Source organism: Adiantum capillus-veneris, chromosome 4, assembly GCF_014529385.1.
Source record: "Adiantum capillus-veneris isolate H3 chromosome 4, ASM1452938v2, whole genome shotgun sequence".
Classification (NCBI taxonomy): Eukaryota; Viridiplantae; Streptophyta; class Polypodiopsida; order Polypodiales; family Pteridaceae; genus Adiantum; species Adiantum capillus-veneris.
Window position 1 is genome coordinate 29,838,375 of NC_140934.1, and position 17,055 is coordinate 29,855,429.

The window sequence follows — 17,055 nt, forward strand, 5'->3', positions numbered from 1 at the left end:
CTACTGTGGCCGGTCTGCGAACTTAACCAATATTCTAGCTTTTTCTCCCCTAGCACTACCCCATATTAAATGATCAGTTTAACATGAGAAAATTTAGGAGAATTAGGTATTGATTATTATGAAAATTACCATACATATGTGATAGTGATGTGTGTGAACACACTTAGGACCGCTGATGCATTTTTTTCCTCACTAGGAGGGTTTTCCCCCCGTGCATTGTATATACGCCCATCACTCTAGGGCTAACTTATCTTTCCATTGTGTGCACTAAGTAATACTACTCTTTGTTGTGTACCTTGAGCTTCTTCATCTTCTCCAAGCTATGTGTATGTTTTCCTGTAACCCTGTTTGGTATCATTGCAGGTTGTATCCTCTCGGTCATAGTCATCAGTGTCGACAAAACCCGTTTGCTCATTTTTTCTGTTTTGGGTGAGCTTTGGTGAGCTCCAACATGTTGAAAAATACTTTGGGATAGCTCATTAGGCTTGATTTGCTCATAATTTTCATTCGGGCTCATTTTGATCTCCATTTCCACCTACAGGCAGTACTGAACAGACAATTCCATCCTTTTGTGCAAATTGTTTGTCAGTGTTGTTTTCTGCATAAGAGGTCCTTATAGTCTTCTTTGGGTTGTGCTATATAGCCTATGTTAGTCCCGCTTCATTTCTTCTCTTTTTGTGCAGTTTTAACAATAGATGCAGACACTTGCCATGGCTGACAACAACACCGATGTGTTCAAGATGTTTGCTGATGATGATCAACTAGATGGGTACAATTATCCAATGTGGGCTTACATATGATGCAGGATGCTTGTGTCATAGGGTTTTCAAAATGTTGTACAGGACAATACGCGAGGATTCTATGGATACAGGAGTTGTTGAGAATGTTGTAGGTTTTGGTGGCACGATTGCTGCTGCTAGATCTATTTTTCCTATGGCTGAGCAATCTCATTGGGATATTAGAGATGTGCAGGCTCATGCATTAATTTATTATCTATGAAGTGCAATATTACTCCTCACATTCACTCAATTAAATTAGCTAAACAGGCTTGGGATATTATGGCTGGTCTTTATGGAAGTCACAATGGGGTTAAAATTGCATTGCTGTATAAAGAGCTAGAGTCAAAGATTGTACATGAGGAAGATGACATGGAAACTTTTTTTGCTGGTGTCAAGGATATTAATGGTTGAGCAACTCATTTCTATAGGCGAAGTCATTTATGATAGTCCACTTGTGAAGACTATTCTTGATACATTGTCAGATTCTTACTAGACTTTTGCTAGTACTTGGAGACTTATGACCCAAGGAAATCCTGATGTTGTCAATATTGATGCATTATGCACATTGATACTGCAAGAGTCACTTTCAAGAAAGAACACGGCTGAACAACATGCTTTTGTTGCTGCTCAATTGGTAACAACAATGTAGCCACTTCTCATGGTTCTTCCGCATGTGGAAAATCACATGGTCCTAATGCTTTTGATGGTAGCACTTCGTCTGGGAATTCTAGTGAAAAGCAAAAAAATTAGATGCGTTGCCATTATTGCAAGTCCAACGATCACTTGATTAAGCAGTGTCCTAAATTGAAGGCAAAAGAGGCCAGGAAGAAGGAGGCTGGTTCCACTACAAGTGCAACTATTGTAGAATCTTTTGTGAAAGAAGATTGTGATGCTGATGTAGACGTAGAGTGGGCCTTTAGTGCACAATGCACTTATGATCCTTTTGTCCATAATGCATGTATATCAGTTGCTGCAGATTCACATGTGTGGTACTTTGATAGTGGTGCTACAAAGCACATTACCTCATATCATGACTTATTTACTCCTCTCGAGTCTGTCCCTCATGGAAATACAATCACTTGTGCCAACAATGCCTCTTATCCAGTCAAGGGAGTGGAAAAGTTTGTGCTAACTACTACAAATGGAAATTCTTTCACACTTGTTTATGCACTTTATGTAACTAGGATAAAAAAGAGTCTTGTGTCTATATCTGCACTTTGTAGACTTAGTCTGGTTGTGAAATGTCTGGATGATAGATGTATAGTTTATGATCTCAATATTGATAATGAAATTGTTGCATCTGACAAGTGCGGGTAGAAGTCTGCTAGTGGATTCAAAGGCTGTTTTAGATGCAAAACTTTGGCATGCATATTTTGGGCATCTGATTTTTTCCAGTTTGCTACGTTTGCAAAAATATGATATGGTTGCTTCTTTGCCGCCACTTGAAGCACCTATGAATCATGTTTGTGAAGGTTGTATTTTGGGTAAGATGCAACATTCAAAGTTTCCAGAGGATGGTTCAATTAGGGCTACATGCAGATTGCAACTTGTGCATAGTGGTGTTTGTGGGCCTATGCAGACTCTGTCCTTGGGCAATTACATTTACTTCATGACATTCATTGATGATTACTCCAAGCATGCATGGGTGTATCAACTTAAAGCTAAGTCCAAAGTCTTTATGTGCTTCAAGAAATTTTTGGCTATGGCTGAAAATGTCTCTAAATGTACTATGGGCACCCTCCGTTCACATCGATGGGGGGGTGGGGGTGGGGGGTTATATGTCTCATGAGTTTAATGCATTTTGGCTAGTCCTAGGAAAAAACACCAATATATAGTATCATATACACCTTAGCAAAATGGTGTTGCTGAAAGGAAAAACAGATTGCTTACGGAGATGGCACGATGTATGGTCAAAAGTCAAGCATTGTCACATTCATTTTGGCTTGAGGCTATCATGTATGCTACTAATGTACTTAGCAGGTGTCCTAGCTTTGCAATCTATGACTCCTTATGAATCATGGCATGATAAGAAGCCATCTATTGATAACATGCACATTTTTGGTATGGCTTATGCTTTGGTGCCACAAACGCAATGCAAAAAATTAGACGATAAGGCTATTGAATGCATTATTGTTGGATACAATAGTGAAAGCAAAGGAAACAAGTTGTACCATCTGTAAACAAAATGTATCTTGGTTTCACGAGGTGTTGTGTTTGTGGAAGATTTTGTTCAGCCCTTGTTGTCTTGTACTAGAGATAGTAATGTAAGCTCACAGGATATTTATGACAGTTTGTTGCCTCTTTTTAGTGGTGGAAACTTGAATGTAAATTCCAATGAGGCAAATGTACAACATATGGGGGTTTCAAAAAAAACTACAGATTATCCTACTACTGATGCAGAGTACTTGATGTGAAAAGGGCTGAGAATGAGCAAACTAGAGATATGCCAAAATGTCTGGTGCATACTTTGTGTGCTGTAAATTGGATGCACCTTTGTCTGGTCGTACTTGTTCAGGTTCTCGCCATGCATATTATGTATCAGATTGTTATGATTTGGTTGTTTCTAGTGATAGCCGTTTTTCGGCTCTTTGTAATTGCCATAGTGAGTTACCTCACCCTACCAAAATCACCCAAACACTATGGCTATCCCTACCATTTCACTGTACGTAGGCGTGCGTGAGTCACGGGACTTTTCCCATATCTTCTTAAAAAACCCTCAATTAGCTAGTCATTGGGCTAGTTGAGCCAAAAAAATAAAAAAAATAAAAAATATAAGTATATTATGGCCCATGCGTATGTAAATATTTCTTTGTATATAGGGCCTAAATAAAAGATTTTTTCATAATTATTTTGGTATTTATTTAAATATTCTACCTAGGTGTGTGTTATTTATGCTCTGTACATTGCCTCACCATTACCACAATTTTTCTTACCATTTTTCATACTCTTTATTCCATATAGAAATATTTTCATGTAAGCTTCTCTTATATTTGGTGTAACTCCACCCCAACAAAAATCCAAAAAAACTAGTTTTATTTATGTGTATATTTTTCACTATTGTGATTTTTCCCTTCCTACATCTATTTTGTTTTTTTTTCTAAAAAATTAGAACACCAAAATATTTATCTTTTTATGGTAGCCTCATAATGAGAGAGATTTCTTTTGACCCCTTTATATTTTTTCCACTTATATTATTTATATTTGACATGTACATATTTTTTAGACCCCTCAATATTTGATTTTCTTAGTTATACTATTCACTTATATCACGATCTCAACAATATCTTCAATTATAGACCTACCAAATAAGGTCAAGGGTAGGTGGCATGCATACATGCACTATGGAGGGCCCACTCTTGGAGGTATTCAAAAGAATCATCCAAAGAAGGACCCCACAAAGACCTTGTGCAGTGGAAAAAAACGGTCGGTTTTGCTGAATTTTTAAAGTTCACTTGCTCTTCGAATTTGAAAAGGTGACACAAGCAAAAGTTGTAGCTCGTGGGCTGAACTTTTGCCTCAAATTTTTTCATATTTTTTTGAGCTACGAGCTGTGAGCTATGATTTTATTAGAGGACCCCAGTTTTCCCATGTTATGCAGCCACACTCTCTCTTCCACTTTATCATTTTCCTCTTTCACACACACTTCTCCACTCATCATCCCCACCTCTCTCACCACTCCTCTCTGCACCCTACTCACCTTCTCCTCAACCTTGAAGAATAAGAGAAACCATGGTGAACTCATACCTCCCACACACAATTCCATTCCAAAATTGACCACCTAGTCTCATTTTTCCTCCTCCCAATTACCCATATCTATAAAAAAACCACAAAATTCAGCCTCTTCTCTTAAAAGACAGCATCATGGTGGTTGATTACTCAGCTTCAATTACCTTGTCTCTCAAGGAAGGTCAAGAGTGGAGAAAAAATGTACCGTCAAAGCTAGTGGACCGTCAACAAGCGTCAAAATCGGCCCTACTCAAGACACTTGGAGCATCAACCTTGTAAGAAATCCACCTTTTCTTACCTCTTAAGAGTTTTTCTTCCTTATTTGTATCCTACATGGATACTCCCATTGTAAATATCCAGTTCCATTTTTAAATTAATACTAACTCTACTAACACTAACCCACTATGAAAAGTCCTATCACCTCCATTTCTCTCCTCTCTCTTTCCCCACCAACTTCTTGATAATTCCAAGCAAAAAAAATTAGATAAATTGCTGAAAATCTAACCCAACCATGGTTAGAGGAGTAACCCTAGCCTTCAAAATTGCTATAAAAGGAGGGTGTAGCTAGCACAGAGGAGCCATAAGCAAGAGCACTATGCTATAGCTTGAGAAGCCAAGCTCAACCTCTCTAGAAGGAGCTCTTGAGTGGAAGCTCATTGTCTTATGCATGTGCATGTGTTGTAATAGGAGATTAGCAAGGGAACTCTATGCCATTGTAAGATAGAGAGTGATCATTCAATTGAGAGTAGGAAATCTATCATTTCTCCTACTAGTGTAAGCCCAACATTTGCTGAATCAAGGAGGGTGGATTTGGACTAAGCTTGGATATTTTGTCTCCCTTCCAACGTGAAGTAATGGACAACAATGATGCGTAAGTGTCTTGGTGTTTTTTGTTAAGTTCTTGATAGCTTGTCTCTGGTGTTGTCATCAATCTAGCCATAAATCCCACATACTGTAAGAGGGCGACAGGGTGGAGAGGACTCCCCTGGCTTTAAGACAGTGATTGGGGTGGCTTTTCTTGTGATGTGTTGCAGTGAAATTTACGCAAGCTATGTTGAACAAATACTAATTTCACTTTGATTTGTCATGACAGATTTGTAAGAAGGTATTAATGCAACAAGCACCCCCTCCCCCTTTCTCTCTCTTTCTTAAATATATAGTTGTGTTTGCTTGATCATTGCCGATACGTTTCAAAGCAGCCCGAGCACTATCTCTCTCTCTCTCTCTCTCGTATTTTAGTGTGTGAGAGTGTTCCATGGGTGTTAGGGTTAGTGTAAATTCCTTGCTTGTTTGTGGGTTGCTCTAACGATTCTCCTCTTTTGCGTCCTAGTTCGCTCTTAAACTAGGTGGTGCCCCAAATTTGTGTAGGGTTAGGTTGCGGGTTTGTGTGTGTGTTGTTGCTTTTTTCCAACCCCAACCCAATTGAGCAGCATGGGAGCCTAAAAGAGTGCTTGGAGGCCACTCTTCTTGTTGCCCGCCCCAGATCGCCTGAAATTGGTGCCCCCACTGAGGACGGCTTGTGTATTTTTGTGTAGAATCAACTTTTAGCATAGTCAAGTAGTTTGCATGAATCACGAAAATTTGTATGATCCCTTCATTCCCATTGCAAGGCAAAAGGTACACATAATTGTTAGTACTCAGTTGCAATTTCAACGTGTCATTCGTAGAATTTTAGGTCCTCTTAGGTTGGCCGAGATAAACGCTTCAGTAAATCCTTTTATTTTGCCTCTCATTAGGTACGACCTTAGTTTGGACGTCTATATTTTTGTTTTGTTTTAAGCATTAGGTCATGCATAGACCATGGATAATGGCCCAGGAATAGAGGTTTTCCCCTTCCATTTCACTCCACACATTAGAATAAACATTGCAATTAGTAGGAAAATCCATTTTCAACAACGTATGGTGTTCATGTTTGGTGCCCAAAGAGTAGGAGAAATTCTCGCATCACCAAACCCTGTCATCCTACCTCTTATTGATTATCATAGGTCGTTTGATGTGAATATCTTTATTTTGTTGTAGAATAGATTGCAAGCTAGAAAACATTAGTGTAAATCTTTTTAAGAAAGAAAAACAAAAACGGGTGTCACTTTGAAATCAATTCAATGGAAAGCCAACGCCAAATGTATGGGTATCCTCTTTTCTTTGGAGAGCCTGGAGAGGATGCAGAATTATTTTTAGCGAATTTCAAGATGTCTTGCCGTATCAAGAGGATAATAACTGATCAAGAACGTGTAGAAATGTTTGAGGTGGTCCTTAGGAAAGATGCTAGCACTTGGTTTGACTCTTTGCCTGAGGAAGTTAAGGGGAATTACACAGAAGTTTTGAATCGTTTCAAGAAATACTTCTTTGATCCCCAAAACACTCAAAAATTATGGCAAGACATTGTTTCTCATAAGCAAAAAGACTTAGATGACTACTACTTGTACAAGCAAGAGTTTCTACGTCTTTGGGCTCTATGGATAAGAAATGTTGCTAACCCTGGTGATGGTGCAGAATTTCTAAAGAAGGAGAGGTTCATAGCCGGACTCTTTCCTGACCTTAAGGTAAAAGTTGAGGCAGGTGCACCTGCTACTTTTGATGCAGCTGAAACTAGGGCTGCTGAGAAGTATAGGAAACTCAAGGGCTTAACCGGAGAGGTTCCAATAGAAGGTCTTAGACCCAAAGGTAAGTCACAAGCATCAACATCTAGGGAGCTTCCTGAGGTAACGGCTGAAGTGATTGAGAAGTTAAATGAATCTTTAAGCAGCCTGTCAATTCACCTTGCACAAGCTGTAGGTCCGAAGGGACAAGCAAAGAAGTCAGAAGAGAGAGAGCCACGAACTAGGAGAGTCTTGCAATGTTGGAATTGCGGAGAGTCTGGACATGGGATGTATAATTGTCCTTGGCCCCGTGGAGAGCCAGGGAGACCTAACTTGAATTACCCAGTGATGAATGCAGGAGAAGGAGCTGGTCAACAACCAAGGCTTCTACAAAGGCCAAATGGACCAAGACCACCTCCACAAGGGGTAGAAGGAGTTCCATCTTTGCCAGATCCAAATGTGCATGTGGTAGAGGTGACAAATTCAAATGAGGTTGACATGGAAGCCAATGGCATTAAGCGTGGCCGAGGAAAAGGTAAAGAGAAAGAAGGAGTCACATCACAGAGTGACCATGGACAAGGCAAGAAGGCAAAAGAAACCAAGAGGACTCGACGTCGTATCAACCTCCAAGACTTCCCTCTTGGACATGGTATGGCTCCGTACAACTTGTTGGAAGACATGAGAGGTAAGGGTCCTGATATTTCATGGCCTCAATTTCTTGCATTATGTCCACAAGTAAGGAGGGATTTAACAAGGGCAGTTAGCACTAGGAGAAAGGTAAAAGAGAGTGTGCCTGTTGTAAAAATTGCACAAGCTGAAATGAATGAGGACATTACACCGGTGCTAGACTGTTACATCAAAGGAAGATTGGTTAGGAAAGGTCTAGTGGATGGGGGTGCACAAATTTGCATCATGAGAGAGGAACTCATGCAAAGACTAGGCATGCACATCCATGAGACACCTGAAATCAAAGTCAAGATGGCAAACAATAGCAAGGCTAGGTGCGTAGGCATTTGTAAAAATGTTTTTGTGGAGGCCTTTGGCATTAAGAAGGCAGTGGATTTTTATGTTATGTCGACCAAGGGAAGTGGTTATCCATTTATCCTAGGAAGACCATGGCTAATGAAAATGCGAGCTTTGCAGGATTGGGAGAGCGGAAATTAATTTGCAGGAATGACAATCATAAGAAGGTTGTCTTTGACATGAAGGAGCAACGCCAAGAGGAGCTCCATGAAGAATCATCTCAAAGTGAGACGGAAGAAGGTTGGACCGATAGCACTTCAGAAGAATAAAGTAGCAGCAGCATTACTGATCGAAGTCATGGGGGTAAGGTTTAAGCCAAGCAACCAAGAGACCTCTTGTCAAGGCTTGGAGGAGGTAGGTCCTCAAGAGAACGAAGGTGTTCAAGATGAAGGGATGCTGGAAGGTATGCTATCAACAACACTTACAAAGGATGAAAGAGAGGAGTTCAAATGTGTGCTAAGGAAGTTTCCTAGGCTTTTTGCTAAAGACTACACCGATGTGCGTGGAGTAGATGCTGTTCAACACAAAATTGAGTTGAAGCCAGAGGCCATACCTAAGACTCAGAAGCTACGAAGGCTAGGAGTCATCAAGGAGCAGGCTTTACTCAAGGAGGTAAGAAAGCTTCTAGCAGCAGGTTTCATTTATCCAGTGGAGAATTCAGAGTGGGTCTCTCCCGTTGTTGTCACTCCTAAGAAAAACAAAATTGGAGGGTGTGTGTGGATTACCGTCCACTCAATGAGGCAACAAAAAGAGATCATTTTCCCCTCCCATTTCAGGATGAGATACTAAATGAGGTAGCTGGTCATGAGAAGTACACTGTGTGTGATGGCTACTCAGGTTACTTTCAAATAGGGATTGCATTGGAGGATCAATTGAAAACAACCTTTATCACTCCTTGGGGTTGTTATGCTTTTAGAGTCATGCCATTTGGTCTGACAAATGCTCCTGCAACATTCCAACGTTTCATGAACATGGTGTTTCAAGCATTCTTTGGAAAGTCAATTAGGGTGTTCATTGATGATTTCTGTATTTATAGCTCAAAATCATTGCATCTACAAAGGGTAGAAGAAGGTTTAAAGAAGCTCTACGATATGGGAGGTCAACTCAACCCCGACAAGTGCCACATAGGTGAGGATGAAGTGATCTTGCTCGGTCACAAGGTTTCCTATAAAGGCATTGAGGTGGATCCTTCAAAGGCAAAGGCTCTTATTGAGCTCCCATCACCGAAGAGTCTTAAGGAGGTCATCTCTTTCATTCAGAAGGTGAAGTATATGTCACGCTTCATTCACTTAGCCTCGGAGTTGCTTCATCCTTTGCAAAAGTTGACACAACAAGTAGAATTTGCATGGTCTGATGAGCTTGAAGAGTACTTTTGTAACATTAAAGTCATTTTGTCAGAGCTACCAACACTCATGCCTCCATGTTGGGAGTACACATTCTTTGTTAGCTCTAGTGTTGGGAAGGAAACAATTGGTGCAGTGTTGCTACAACAAGATCCCCACAGTACAAGGATGCGACCCATCTACTTCGCTAGTAGGGTCATGAATGCTTTGGAGAGAGACTACACAGAAGCAGAACTCATGATGCTTTCTCTCATGTTTGCGGTGAGAAAGTTTAGATCCTACCTGCTACCAAAACCTTTTGTAATCCTCACCGCAGAGAATTTGTTCCCTTGGGTGTCATCTCAAATGAATCTTAGTACTAGGATCTCAAAGTGGATTATGGAGTTGCAAGAGTTTCAATACTCTTTCAAGGTAGAAGATAGTGTGCGTGCACAATTGGCAGGGATTCTCACTTATAGGGTACATGAGAAGGAAATTAAGGTGCCTCAAGTAAAGACCCTACCATTGCCACCACCAAAAAGTATTCCCAATGCTTTTACCTTGTTCTTTGATGGAGCTTTTCGACGAGCCACAGGGAAAGCAGGGGGAGGGCTAGTGTTGCTCAACCCAAGTGGAGAGGTGGTCATGAAAGAGAAGGCCAATCTACCAGGTTCAACTAGCAACAATGAAGCAGAATACGACACACTACTTCATGGTTTGAAGATGTGCATTGGCCAAGGGATAAAACGTCTCATGGTAAAGGGAGATGCACTTCTCATTGTTAAACAGATTTTAGGCATTTGGGCATGCAAGAATGAAAGCTTAAGGACAAAAGTTCATGCCATTCGTAAGATGTTTAATCAGTTTGAAGAAGTGCAACTATATCATATTCCGAGGAAACAAAATGAAGATGCCGATTTACTTGCACAACAAGCAGTTACATGTGTTGAGAAAGAAGTGCAGGTCATCATGGTGGCAGCAACTGTCAAGCAACCGAGATACCAGGGATTGGAGTCATTGACTCCCATTATTAGCTACATTTTGGAGGGCGAGTTTCCACAAGACTTCACGAAGGCTCAGAAGAGGAGACTCATGAAGAAGGAAAGCGCATATCTCTTCCTAGAAGGCTCCCTCTATCAAAGAGGGAAGGATCAAGTGTGCAGAAGAGTACCAACTATCGAGGAAATTCCAGCCATTCTAAAAGGTTTGCATGAAGAGGCATGCGGTGGTCATTTTGCCCAAGAATCAACTGTGAAGAAGATTTTGCTTGCGGGGTATGTTTGGCCAAGCTTGCATGTGGATGTTCAACATTGGTGTAAAAGCTGTCACAATTGTTAGATAAATGGAAATAGAAGATTGGTACATGGCCCAAGGCAAATCGTGCTTGCAAATGGACCATTTGAAAAGTGGGGCATTGATGCTATGGGTCCTCTGCCTAGGACAAAAAATGGTAAACTCTACATTCTAGTGGCTGTAGACTATATAACTAGGTGGGTGGAAGCACAAAGTGTGGCAAAGGTAAATGAGAAGACAGTGAGCAAATTCGTCTACACTCACATTTGTTGTAGATTTGGCACACCTTTGGAGATTGTTTCTGATAATGGTCCAGGGTTTAGAAAGGGATTGCTCACAGAAGTCTGTGAAGAACTTCACATTCTACATCATCACAATACACCCTACTATCCCCAATCAAATGGTTTGGTAGAAAAAGCTAATGGTGTCATTGCAGGCATCATTAGAAAGATGGTGAAAAACAAGACAAAGTTGTGGGATGACTTCTTGGATGGTGCCTTGTGGGCGTATCGAACCACATATAGGGAAGCCACGGAGTTCACACCATTTCACTTGGTCTATGGTCAAGAGGCTTTACAGCCAATTGAGCTAGACATTCCAACAATGCGACTTCATGGCAAATCAGCACAAGATGATCAAGAAGCATGGATGGATCGACTTCTTACCTTAGCTGAGCTTGAGTGGAAAAGAGAAGCAGCATACGAGTGCTATAAGAGAAAAGCCACACAGACAAAGGAGAAGCTTGACAAGAAACTGAAGGACAAAGGCATCAATGAAGGAGATCTTGTGCTAAGGTATGACAATCGACTCGATAATCATTTTGATGCCAAATTTGAAACAAGATGGCAGGGGCCATACATAGTCAAGAAGGCTTTCAATTCAAGTTACTATCAACTTATGGACTTGAATGGGAAAGAGCACTCCAGGAAGGTAAACGGCTATCACTTGAAGCCTTACTTGAGTCGCCTTCTACCAAAGGATCTACCAGAGCAAAAGGCAACTATCCCATGTAAGTATTGTTCCATGAAGCATGAGTGTAACACAAACCAAAATTCCAAGGGGCCAAACAATGAAGATCTTGTCAAGGACTCTGAAGCACTCACTTTGGAAAAGATGCTCTATGATGGTACATGAATATACCATCATCCAGGGGGAGGGCTAATGATAGCCGTCTACCATTTCACTGTACATAGGCGTGCGTGAGTCACGGGACTTTTTCCATATCTTCTTAAAAAACCCTCAATTAGCTAGTCATTGGACTAGTTGAGCCAAAAAAATAAAAAAATTAAAAAATATAAGTATATTATGGTCCATGCGTATGTAAATATTTCTTTGTATATAGGGCCTAAATAAAAGATTTTTTCATAATTATTTTGGTATTTATTTAAATATTCTACCTAGGTGTGTGTTATTTATGCTCTGTACATTGCCTCACCATTACCACAATTTTTCTTACCATTTTTCATACTCTTTATTCCATATAGAAATATTTTCATGTAAGCTTCTCTTATATTTGGTGTAACTCCACCCCAACAAAAATCCAAAAAAACTAGTTTTATTTATGTGTATATTTTTCACTATTGTGATTTTTCCCTTCCTACATCTATTTTGTTTTTTTTTCTAAAAAATTAGAACACCAAAATATTTATCTTTTTATGGTAGCCTCATAATGAGAGAGATTTCTTTTGACCCCTTTATATTTTTTCCACTTATATTATTTATATTTGACATGTACATATTTTTTAGACCCCTCAATATTTGATTTTCTTAGTTATACTATTCACTTATATCATGATCTCAACAATATCTTCAATTATAGACCTACCAAATAAGATCAAGGGTAGGTGGCATGCATACATGCACTATGGAGGGCTCACTCTTGGAGGTATTCAAAAGAATCATCCAAAGAAGGACCCCACAAAGACCTTGTGCAGTGGAAAAAAACGATCGGTTTTGCTGAATTTTTAAAGTTCACTTGCTCTTCGAATTTGAAAAGGTGATACAAACAAAAGTTGTAGCTCGTGGGCTGAACTTTTGCCTCAAATTTTTTCATATTTTTTTGAGCTACGAGCTGTGAGCTATGATTTTATTAGTGGACCCCAGTTTTCCCATGTTATGCAGCCAAACTCTCTCTTCCACTTTATCATTTTCCTCTTTCACACACACTTCTCCACTCATCATCCCCACCTCTCTCACCACTCCTCTCTGCACCCTACTCACCTTCTCCTCAACCTTGAAGAATAAGAGAAACCATTGTGAACTCATACCTCCCACACACAATTCCATTCCAAAATTGACCACCTAGTCTCATTTTTCCTCCTCCCAATTACCCATATCTATAAAAAAACCACAAAATTCAGCCTCTTCTCTTGAAAGACAGCATCATGGTGGTTGATTACTCAGCTTCAATTACCTTGTCTCTCAAGGAAGGTCAAGAGTGGAGAAAAAATGTACCGTCAAAGCTAGTGGACCGTCAACAAGCGTCAAAATCGGCCCTACTCAAGACACTTGGAGCATCAACCTTGTAAGAAATCTACCTTTTCTTACCTCTTAAGAGTTTTTCTTCCTTATTTGTATCCTACATGGATACTCCCATTGTAAATATCCAATTCCATTTTTAAATTAATACTAACTCTACTAACACTAACCCACTATGAAAAGTCCTATCACCTCCATTTCTCTCCTCTCTCTTTCCCCACCAACTTCTTGATAATTCCAAGCAAAAAAAATTAGATAAATTGCTGAAAATCTAACCCAACCATGGTTAGAGGAGTAACCCTAGCCTTCAAAATTGCTATAAAAGGAGGGTGTAGCTAGCACAGAGGAGCCATAAGCAAGAGCACTATGCTATAGCTTGAGAAGCCAAGCTCAACCTCTCTAGAAGGAGCTCTTGAGTGGAAGCTCATTGTCTTATGCATGTGCATGTGTTGTAATAGGAGATTAGCAAGGGAACTCTATGCCATTGTAAGATAGAGAGTGATCATTCAATTGAGAGTAGGAAATCTATCATTTCTCCTACTAGTGTAAGCCCAACATTTGCTGAATCAAGGAGGGTGGATTTGGACTAAGCTTGGATATTTTGTCTCCCTTCCAACGTGAAGTAATGGACAACAATGATGCGTAAGTGTCTTGGTGTTTTTTGTTAAGTTCTTGATAGCTTGTCTCTGGTGTTGTCATCAATCTAGCCATAAATCCCACATACTGTAAGAGGGCGACAGGGTGGAGAGGACTCCCCTGGCTTTAAGACAGTGATTGGGGTGGCTTTTCTTGTGATGTGTTGCAGTGAAATTTACGCAAGCTATGTTGAACAAATACTAATTTCACTTTGATTTGTCATGACAGATTTGTAAGAAGGTATTAATGCAACAAGCACCCCCTCCCCCTTTCTCTCTCTTTCTTAAATATATAGTTTTGTTTGCTTGATCATTGCCGATACGTTTCAAAGCAGCCCGAGCACTATCTCTCTCTCTCTCTCTCTCTCTCTCTCTCTCTCTCTCTCTCTCTCTCTCTCTCTCTCTCTCTCTCTCTCTCTCGTGTTTTAGTGTGTGAGAGTGTTCCATGGGTGTTAGGGTTAGTGTAAATTCCTTGCTTGTTTGTGGGTTGCTCTAACGATTCTCCTCTTTTGCATCCTAGTTCGCTCTTAAACTAGGTGGTGCCCCAAATTTGTGTAGGGTTAGGTTGCGGGTTTGTGTGTGTGTTGTTGCTTTTTTCCAACCCCAACCCAATTGAGCAGCATGGGAGCCTAAAAGAGTGCTTGGAGGCCACTCTTCTTGTTGCCCGCCCCAGACCGCCTCACTAGTTTATGTGATGCGGAGGCCAAATCTCTGTCTTTTGATGAGGCACAAAATTCTGAAAATTGTATGGCAGCCATGCAATGAGAATATGATGTACTTATAGAAAATGATACATGGACTTTATGTGATTTGCCTCCTAGAAAAAAGGACATTGGTACAATTTGGGTTTACAAGTTGAAACATAAGCCGGATGGTGAGATTGATTGCTATAAGGCTTGACTTGTTGCAAATGGTTATGCACAACACAAAGGCATAGATTATGAAGAGACTTTTACTCCCACTTGTCGTATGACTACGTTGCATTTTCTATGTGCATTGACAGCTCATTTTGGATGGGATGTACATCAATCAGATATTGTTACTGCTCTTTTGAATGGTGAAATATTTGAGGAAGTTTACGTAATGCACCCTCGCAGTTTTGTCATAAAAGGACAAGAAGATAAAGTGTGCAAATATAAGAAAGCTTTGTATGGGGTTGAAGCAATCTCCTCATGCTTGGTATGAGAAAGTTGACACTCATTTGGTTAGAGGATGCTTTCTTAACAATCCAACAGAAAGCACTTAGTATGTAAAGCGTGAGGGTGATGTATTGGATGCCTTATTTATGTATCCAATGCAAGGCTTGATATTCAGTTTGCTATCTCACAAAACAAATTTATGCATAACCCAGGGTCTAAGCATTGGAAGGTTGTCAAGAGGATTTTTTGCTACTTGATTGGCACTTTACATGTTGGCTTGTTTTAATCCAAGGGGGATCATTGCCACCATATTTACATGCTTTTTTGGACTTGGATTGGGCTGATTGTTATGCCATGCAAGCGTCCACGAGTGGTTTTTGTTTCATGCTCGATAGTTCATGCATATCATGGTTGAGAAAGAAGCAATCTATTGTGGCCACTTCCAATTGTGAGTTTGAGTACAGGGCAGTCTCCACAGCTACTGTTGATTGTGTATGGCTCAAACGCCTTATGGCTAATTTTTGTGTTGGACATGATAGTGCCAACATCATCTACATTGACACCCAGAGTGCATGTCAGTTGCGAGGAACCCAATTTTTCATGCTCGCACAAAGCACATTGAGGTGCATTATCACTATGTTAGGGAGAGACTCTTAGCTGGAGATATCAGCTTGGCTTATGTGCCAACACAGGACAACCTTCCATATTTGTTCACAAAGGCATTGGCTCGTGAGAACTTTGAAGCTTTTTGCAAAGCTTTGGGATTACTCTCTTTTGTGGATTGATCATGCACTCATAGCATGGAACTTCCCTATACACTATGTACCAGCTCTCGTTCAATGATGTGTATGAACACACTTAGGATCGCTAGGGATTTTTTTAATTCACTAGGAGGTTTTTTCCATCGTGCATTGTTTATATGCCCATCAGTCTAGCACTAAGAAATAATACTCTTTGTTGTGTGCCTTGAGCTTCCTTATCTTCTCCAAGTTGTGTGTGTGTTTTCCTGTAACCCTATTTCCAAAAGCATTCTCATGCAAGATGAATCACATCTTTTTGAAGCATCAAAATTGTGTTGTGGTTTTCTTTGATGACTTTTTGGTTTCTAGTAAGAATGAAAAAGACGATTGTGCGCATTTGGATTTGGTTTTTAAATTGTTGCATGAAAACCAACTTAATTTGAATCTTGAGAAAAGCTCATTCTCAAAATTGATATTGAATGCTTAGGTCACATTGTCTCTGGTGAAGGAATTCGAGTGGATTCTAAGAAGACTCAATACGTCAAGGAATTCAGCAAACCTCAAGCTATTCATGAGATTCGTTCTTAGGCTTGGTTTGTGTAGTTATTACAAAAAATTCATATGAAATTTTGTGTACTTGGCTTTACCACTCACAAAACTTTTGGAAAAGAACACATCTTTCACTTGGAATGACCAACATCAAAAATATTTTGACACACTCAAATATGCACTCAGACATGCCCTTGTTTTACAAATTCTTTATTTCAAAAGACCCTTCATTTTTTTTACGACTAATGCTACTGGGAGTGGTATTGGTGTTTTATTAATGCAAGATGATCATCCCATGGCATATGAAACCCAATGAGCTCAATTGTGGCACTTATGACATAGAATTGCTAGTTGTTGTGCATACTTTGATATTGTGGAAACATTACGTAATGGGATCCAATTCTTGATTAAAACTGATCAAGAAAGCATTTGTCATTTTCTTTCACAACCAACTATCTTTGATCATCACATTAAGTGGGAATCACTCATTCAAAGTTTTCATCCACTCATTCACTATCAACCAGGGCTTGAAAATAAGGTTGCAGATGCACTAAGTTTCATATCATCGATTGATAATCTTTCTATCGTGTTTATTGAAACTTTTTCAAATAAGATTGATATATATGTTCATGACTCTGTCTTTGCTGACATTTATGCTTACTTTTGTAACCAAACATCTTTTGTTCATGCACAATACTCTTTTCATGATGGGTATGTGTTCTTTGTAAAATGATTGTGTGTAACCCTTGCATTTCGTCAACTTTTCCTTAATGAGTGCCATGAACCACCTTA